Here is a 9,127-nt window from a genome sequence, read left to right as displayed (position 1 = left end):
TACTTTTTTTTTCATACAAGCCGGTGGGGCTATGGTGACAATTACTTCAGTCTATTTTGTTATAGCACTTTTACAAACAATGCGGCAGCGAGCTTTTTCCCGCAGTGCATAAGCACACCGTGTACAAGGCAGGTAGCGAAAACAGCTATATGTGCTAAACATTTGCAAAGAAAAAATAATAACGCCTCCAAATATGCCGCACTCTGAAATACAAATTCATTTGTATTGTTCATTTTCGTCAGTTATAGCACCGCAGTATACATGCCACAAAGAGCAGCCTTCCTGGCATCACATAAAAGAGTTTGGAGAAATGTGAGTGTTTGGATCAGCTGACGATGGGCCTAGATTTAAATAAGCGCCATACAGAATGTAGAGTAAGTGCACGGAGCTTACACGTTAGGTAAATTATTAAGGCGACCTTTAAAGGAGGAGTGCATATAGCACAAGAAGTAAAAAAACATTACGAACTCAAGCAATAGGAAAATCGTTTATTCAATAATATTATTCGTACCAACATTTGGCGAGATATAATTTTGAAAGGCAAAAATGGAATCATATACATCACATATACCGGGTTAAGTGGAGAAATATGGGAGAGGCATTCGCCCTGCAGTGGGTATAGTCAGACTGATGATAATGATGATGATGGTGATGATGATGATGATACATCAAGCATAGAATTATTTACTTGGCATAAAATAACTGGCGCCAGTACCATTGTCTGGTTCAGCGGATGATGAGCCAGCATTGCAGTAGGCATAATCCCGACAGGACCACAGCTTGCATCTCAGAGATTTTACAAAGGCAAAGCAATAGGAATATGGTTTGGTTTGTGGGGTTTAAGGTCCAAAAGCGACTCAGGCTTTGAGAGATGCCGTAGTTGAGGACTCCGGAAATTTCGACCACCAGGGGTTCTTTAACGTGCACGGACATCGCACAGCACACGGGCGCCACACCGTTTCGCCTCCATAGAAACGCAGCCGCAGCGGGAAATGGGAAGAAGTGCAGTGTTTAGAGCACTGAAGTTAAAAAGGGAACGAACTGGTCACAGTTGCGGCCGACATCTGACAGTAATAGGTAAATATATACGCAAGTAGGTGTCAATAATTTGGCTCCGCGAATATTATCAGAGGCAAACTTCACGCGCATTTTATTTTGTCTCGTGTCTCACCACTTCACTTAAGGTTACGTAATTAAGGCGATCCTAACGAATAAGTAGATGTCATTACATATTTTCAGACCTCGAAAATCACAACACAAAGTCTCAAGTAATTTTGTGTTTTTGTGGAGATTTCCGATCCTACGAGATAATTTGCGCAAATTCATGGGGAACAACTTGTACATGTGAGTGCCACTGTAATGTTAGAATACACTTCTACTGGTGATACCTTCTCATATACATGACTTTTCAAGCATCAGAGGGCAACGGCGGTCCCCGTGGACGCTGGAAAATAAAAAATGTGGCAGCGGAAATCAAAATAAAATTCAAGCGCGTGCAGCTTGCTTGAACGGCGTAGTGCCAATCCGTTTTTGAAAGCATGTGACATAAAATGCCGATAGATGGGGAACATTTTGAAGTGGTCCTTAGTGCAATTCCAATGGCTACTTTATAAAAAAATGGCGCTAGGTCCAGGTGTATTGTCTGGGCTACCCCACGCCGCACATTCACAGGTGCGATCCCGCTACTGCAGAGCGCTGAAGCTTTTGCCTGCTGCGTTTCCGCCCTGGGCCGGTTCGCTTCTCCTTAGGCGACCTGGTCGCCACCGAGCTCCCCCGAGGCCACCATATCGGCGCACAGCTTAGCGCGGACACCCGATCATCAAGGGCAGACGTGGGGCAGGCCTCCCAGCCTTAACCCGTCCTCTAACGCCAGCCTCCAAGCAGCTGGATTACAGGAGCACGCCACTACCCCCGGCGGGGAAGCAATCAATGCGGCCGTTTCTTATATGCACAATTGTGTAATTCCCCCTTAATACAATCCTTCTTTTTTAACTGGATGATGTCTCCGGCGCACATGTGCTTTCATGTTCTTATAAGGAAATTTCTGGGATCAGTATTGGTTGACAGCTGAAATGTCGCAGTGCTGAAATATACGCTTGCGCAAGGGCGTCTGGTTTTGTATTGAGCTCAACAGATGCCGCGCTAAGCGCAGCGGCCTAACCTCCTGTCTCGTTCACTCGGTGGCACCAAGGTCGGGCCTAAACCGGAGCTTCGATACCCGTTCGAAAGATGGGAGGCCGATGCAAAGAGCGCGATATTTTCAATGGCCTTAGCCCATTATAGAATCTGCCGCACTTAACATCTCAGACAGTTGATCCTCTAGACCGCCTGCTCTTTGTTTCAATATTGTGGACGCGACCATTGTTGAACGTGCGTATGCAAATCCTGAATCATACTCGGTGGAAGAAGCTTCGTCTTGACGAGACCTCTGTTTGAATATTTCGATATGCAAGAAATGGAGCACCGCTCGATAATCTGAAAGGAATTTGCATTAATCACCAAGTTCGTTTAAGGGAATTGGCGTTTGATGCCTCCCAGGTTATTCGGATTATGGGTGTTTCCAACTTATTATCCCCTTTACATATATAAAATTTTTTGCGATTAATTTTCTCATTTTTCTAAACGATATCGAATAGTCTCACAAGTTATTATATAGTCTTGATGCTTCCCTGCTCATGTATACGTGCAAAAATATTTACTATTGAGCAACCTGAATTTCTATAAGGAAGAAACACTGTGCAAATGCAGAGAATTTCACTTTAAACCGCAGCAGATGCAAAAACAGTGCTATGATTAAGAAGAACATTTTTGCCTGCACTACACTGACCATACCGAACAAGTGTATCAATGCTCTGGAAGGTGAAATGTCTTTAAGTGCAGCTTCTTTCTTTGGACCATGCTTCAGTGGAATGGCATGCCAGAGGAAACCGTTAACGGACTCCATCTTTTATTTTTCAAATAAAAAATTTCCTTATTGGAGATTTTCAATGTTTGTCTTTGGTTTAGTTCGAACATTGTAGTGATAGAATTATGAAAATACAAGACAAAACACTTGCACGAGTCTCTTGTTTTGTCGTTGTTCTTAAATTGTTTTAAATTAAATACGGTGCAGTTATCCTTTTCATTCCATCTCTTATGCCCAAATAAACGCAACAAAAAGACTGAAAATGGCTTGTTCGCTGCAGAGTTCTCACGTGATGCGGTTTCTCACTTCTTCATTAAAGGGTGCTCTTCTGCACAAGAATCCTCATTGTATCAAACTCCATTTACAAGCTGTTAAAATTAGTCTCTAGTGTAGAATATACACCTCCTACAAATCAGTGCGTAATTTTTCAAACGAACTGTTTGCGAATGTGGCAAAAGTGCTCCTTTTATATCATAAGAAAGGCAACCCTGTAAAAGGGGACACTAGACCAAAAATGCCTATGTTTTCTCGAAGCACAAGTCACCGACACCTAAGCGCTTCATCGTTAAGCTCTACGCTGCAGTACTGGAAGCTTAGATGTAAGTTCGAGGGCCACGTGGACAAGAGTGGTGGAAGCAGTGGGTTGTCTCAGGCGTAGCTGCAATATAACCATAAAAGAACGCTGCAAAAAAAATAAAAAGTTACCAGGACTACGTGTTCTCTCCTTTAAAGGGTACTTTGCTGCACAATAACCCTTATTGTGTGAAAAGCTATATTTACAAGCTGTTAAAATAAGCCCCTAGAGTAGAATATACACCTCCTCCCAATCAGTACCTATTTTTCAAACGAACTTTTGACGAATGTGGCCAAAGTGCGCCTTTTATATCATAAAAAAGGCAACTCTGTAAAGGGGCGCACCAGACCAAAATCGCCTAGTTGTCTCGAAGCACTAGTTACCGACGCCTAAGCGCTTCATTGTTAAGCTCTACGCTGCAGTACTAGAAGCCTAGATGTAACTTCAAGGGCCATGTCGACATGAGTGGTGGAAGCGGTGGGTAGTCTCAGACGTAGCTGAAAAATAACCATAAAAGAATGCTGCAAAAAACATTACCAGGACATTCTGGTCTCTCCTTTAACAGTCACTTGTGAGAGATTTTGTTCGTTTGAGTACACAGCAACTCGGGAACGATTGCAAAAGTATGAGAGGCAATCTAGTGTTTTGCAGGATGTCTTATGTTGCAATCACAGTGTAATGATCTAACTGAGATACTACGCAACTGAAACAATGCCAAAGGTTTTATCTTTGGCCCTACAATCCAAGGAAAGGCTATGATGACATTGCGATGCCAGCTTACAGCGTGTGCTTATACCTATGGCTCCTAATTCAAACTGCGTCGGATTATGAGACGTTTAGCACACTTCGTTCTCCCCCAATATAGTGTCAAGGTTACGTGTTGCAGGATAGGCGCAGTTGGAGTAGTAAACATTTTGATTTATTAACAGCTGCGTGATGTCATACTACGCAGGCAATATTGGTTCGGCGAGTAGGCGTAATGAGGTAATTCAAAGTTTGCCGGGTGTATCTTATGATGTAACTTAATCTATTAGGTTACATCATAAGGCACATTCAGCCGATTTCGCGTAAAGGAACGTTTTAATTTTACGTGAGATTCAAACTCGAGACTTTCGTTTTGACAGCCGGCCTCGCTACAGGCCATAAAAAGCTTTTTTGTGGGACTTAAGAGCAAGCGGAGATGGATATGCATGTCGTGTTGTCCTTTACATACATCAGTGGCACCTGGCGATACTGTGCTTATGAGTGTGTGGGTAGAAACATGTACCGAAGGACGAAATATTGTCACAGCCTTGTCAAGAGGAGCTTGGCATGCGAGAATGAGGAATCAACTTCACAACAGTTGCACCACTTACAATACGGATGGCTTATCTTCCTCTGTTTGGAATATATTCTAAGTTTCATCTCCTTAGAAAATTTAGAAAAATATTGTAGAAGTAATAATAAGTAATTAAGTGCGCCAGATTAACAAAACTATAATTTCAAAAACCATGAATATGTGCTAACTCTTTGTGTTTGGATAACTTCTAGGCAGTTCATTGCGCAGGATTAGGACATTTACGGCTTCTTTATGAACGAAATTTAAAATCTGACCACTTTAACAAGGAACTTTTTATTTTCATTACATGTCACACATTTGACGCTTGTTTTTCTTAGAGGATAATCAGGAATCCAAAAAGTACCTTATCTCTCTTCCCAATAAACATTTAGTTCAGAAACCGCCTTTAAAGCAGCCTTTGGCGAAATCATTTGGAGATGGTGATTTATCTCACAATTGTGCTCTTACAAAATGTACGAAATGCGAAAAATAATTTCAGAGATTTCAGAACTTCCTATTTAAATATAAGGCCAAAGTAATAAATAAAGGGACCTGGTGCATACGCTGGGCCATTCTTTTGAACAATGCACTGTTTTGTAGCGTATAATTCGAGTTGCCTGTTTTTGTATCAGCATTACACCTGTATTCACCCTCGTCTGCGTTCATAAAATGCTTTCCTTTGTTGCTTTCTGGGAATCAGTTTCCGTCCAGGCTTCATTTCTATCTCCTACTTGCCGAGCACTTTGATTATCCCGGCTCCAAGTGGTGCGCTAAGAGTGTTCGGACGTTACGAGACGCGTTTTAATAAATCCAAGCTTATATTTCCGTTTTGCAGCCAGTCCTAGGTGCTATGTCACCAATTATCTTTTTCTACTTTGCGTTTCAGCTCACTGGTGTACGCTTGATAGCAGGTCCTTTTTTACTAGAGAGCGGTGAAGACAAGCTTTCTAACTTGGGCATGCACTATTTTCACTTTCTATGTGTTGAAATTATCGTTCATAGGTTATTTAAGCTGTGAGTGCATCACTGGAAACAATATATATATATTTCGGCTGCACAGGTGACAACCAAACGTCCTGACAATTTCCTTTAATACTTGCATAACCCCAAGAAAGCAAACTACCGACACACTTTTTTGCAGATATTGCGATTTTAGACCGGCATATCCCCTTAATGGTGTCCATAGTTTTGGCTTCGTTGTGTGGCACAACGAAATGCAGGTTTACAGTTACATACAGACCAGTAGAATAGGCATGACAAGATCCACTAGAGCAAGAACAATTCAAATTTGGCGGTGCTGTCACATGATCACTTAGCCAGTGAGCGTTGTATTTCCATCATGCTTCCTGATCATCTAAATATAAGAGTTCGCCTTTGCAGCGAATTATCGTGAGATTTTATTTTCCCGAAGAAGGTTAGGGAACTGGCTTTCGTTTTTTCGTTTTAAATACCAATATGAAATTATTGTATCCGTAGCTTCCATCTCGCCTTTGACACTAACGGCAAAAATGATTTCTTCTGAAAGCTACGTATCTGGTTTCTCATAAAGAGTCATTGTATTGCAAGCTTTTTTTACTTCAAATTACGTGTCTATTGGCAACAGTTTACTCCTATAAATATACTTAGCAAAACAAAAATTGCGTATGTCTCTATGTCAAGCAATATTAAGAATTGCAGTTCCCACAATTTTATGTTTTGGGAGCAAAACGAAAAACTACCTTCATTTCTAATTTTTATTTATTTCTGTGCGTATTTTTTTTATTTCACGTGTTAAGCTCTTTGTAGACAAATGAGCGCACATACGAATCCTGCGCAGCCTCAAACGCCATCCATCAAGGCATTTTCACGTAGGCTGTAAAATATGTAGCCTCTATCGAATGCAGCTGCCTAGCCGTAGTCGCTATTTATGTATTCACAAATTTTAATTTTTAGTTCTCCTTGTAAGTATACTGCAGTGATTTAAGAATTTGCGCTCTCGAGCATTCCTAGCGGTAAGTGCGCCTGTGGCGGCATCTGTCGACAGTAAAACGAAACTGAAACTGGCTTCCTGGAAAGCTTACTTTCATGCGTGACCCGCTTTGCGGTGGAGAAAAACGTTTTCAACGAATTAGCATTTACACATACCGAAAATGTCAGCAGCACTAACATTTTTTTCAGAACTGACACTAAAAGCATGAATAAAACAAAATACGCTTATTCAACTTTACATTTTTTTTCATACAAGCCGGTGGTGCTGTGGTGACAATTACTTCAGTCATTTTATTATAGCACTTTTACAAACAATGAGGCAGCGAGCTTTTTCCCGCAGTGCATAAGCACACTGTGTACAAGGCCATGTAGCGAAAACAGCTATATGTGCTAAACATTTGCAAAGAAAAAATAATAACGCCTCCAAATATGCCGCACTCTGAAATACAAATTCATTTGTATTGTTCATTTCCGTGAGTTATAGCACCGCAGTATACATGCCACAAAGAGCAGCCTTCCTGGCATCATATAAAAGAGTTTGGACAAATGTGAGTGTGTGGATCAGCTGACGATGGGCCTGGATTTAAATAAGCGCCATCCAGAATGTAGAGTAAGTGGCTCTTCACGGAGCTTACACGTTAGGTAAATTATTAAGGCGACCTTTAAAGGAGGAGTGCATATAGCACAAGAAGTAAAAAAAACATTACGAACTCAAGCAATAGGAAAATCTTTTATTCAATAATATTATTCGTACCAACATTTGGCGAGATATAATTTTGAAAGGCAAAAATGGAATCATATACATCACATATACCGGGTTAAGTGGAGAAATATGGAAGAGGCATTCTCCCTGCAGTAGGTATAGTCAGGCTGATGATGATGATGATGGTGATGATAATACATCAAGCATAGAATTATTTACTTGGCATAAAATAATTTGCGCCAATACGATTGTCTGGTTCAGCGGATGATGAGCCAGCATTGCAGTAGGCATAATCCCGACAGGACCACTACTTGCATCTCAGAGATTTTACAAAGGCAAAGAAATAGGAATATGGTTTGGTTTGTGGGGTTTAAGGTCCAAAAGCGACTCAGGCTATGAGAGATGCCGTAGTTGAGGACTCCGGAAATTTCGACCACCAAGGGTTCTTTAACGTGCACAGGCATCGCACAGCACACGGGCGCCACACCGTTTCGCCTCCATCGAAACGCAGCCGCAGCGGGAAATGGGAAGAAGTGCAGTGCTAAGAGCACTGAAGTTAAAAAGGGAACGAACTGGTCACAGTTGCGGCCGACATCTGACAGTAATAGGTAAATATATACGCAAGTAGGTGTCAATAATTTTGCTCCGCGAATATTATCAGAGGCAAACTTCACGCGTATTTCCCATGCTATTTTGTCTCGTGTCTCACCACTTCACTTAAGGTTACGTAATTAAGGCGATCCTAACGAATAAGTCGATGTCATTATATATTTTCAGACCTCGAAAATCACAACACAAAGCCTCAAATAATTTTGTGTTTTTGTGGAGATTTCCGATCCTACGAGATAATTTGCGCAAATTCATGGGGAACAACTTGTACATGTGAGTGCCACTGTAATGCTAGAATACACTACTTCTGGTGATACCTTCTCATAAACATGATTTTTCAAGCATCAGAGGGCAACGCCGGTACCCGTGGACGCTGGAAAATAAAAAAATAAATAAAATTCAAGCGCGTGCAGCTTGCTTGAACGCCGTAGTGCCAATGCCTTTTTGAAAGCATGTGACATAAAGTGCCGATAGATGGGGAACATTTTGAAGTAGCCCTTAGTGCAATTCCAATGGCGACTTTATAAAAAAATGGCGCTAGGTCCGAGTGTATTGTCTGGGCTACCACACGCCGCACATTCACAGGTGCGATCCCGCTACTGCAGAGCGCGGGAGCTTTTGCCTGCTGCGTTTCCGCCCTGGGCCGGTTCGCTCCTTAGGCAACCTGGTCGCCACCGAGCTCCCCCGGGGCCACCATATCGGCGCCCAGCTTAGCGCGGACACCGGATGAACATGGGCAGACGTGGGGCAGGCCTCCCAGCCTCAACCCGTCCTCTAACGCCAGCCTCCAAGCAGCTGGATTACAGGAGCACGCCACTACCCCCGGCGGGGAAGCGATCAATGCGGCCGTTTCTTATATGCACAATTGTGTAATTCCCCCTTAATACAATCCTTCTTTTTTAACTGGATGATGTCTCCGGCGCACATGTGCTTTAATGTTCTTATCAGGAAATTTCTGGGATCAGTATTGGTTGACAGCTGGAATGTCACAGTGCTGAAATATACGCTTGCGCAAGGGCGTCTGGTTTTGTTTTGAGCTCAACAGATGCC

General features: G+C 42.2%; 2 non-coding genes across 2 annotated transcripts; both read right to left on the bottom strand.

The window, feature by feature from the left end:
- Window positions 1–1,617: 1,617 nt before the first annotated feature.
- LOC146180634 (signal recognition particle RNA) lies at window positions 1,618–1,916 on the bottom strand. Its single transcript, XR_014700486.1, has one exon.
- A 6,692-nt stretch (window positions 1,917–8,608) lies between these two features.
- Window positions 8,609–8,904, bottom strand: LOC146180633 (signal recognition particle RNA). Its single transcript, XR_014700499.1, has one exon.
- Window positions 8,905–9,127: the final 223 nt, after the last annotated feature.

The sequence above is a fragment of the Amblyomma maculatum genome, chromosome 8, assembly GCF_055883805.1.
Source record: "Amblyomma maculatum isolate TAMU_Amacu chromosome 8, ASM5588380v1, whole genome shotgun sequence".
NCBI classification, from domain to species: Eukaryota; Metazoa; Arthropoda; class Arachnida; order Ixodida; family Ixodidae; genus Amblyomma; species Amblyomma maculatum.
The sequence above is the reverse complement of the archived record's forward strand: the minus strand, read 5'-3'. Positions and strand labels throughout refer to the sequence as shown.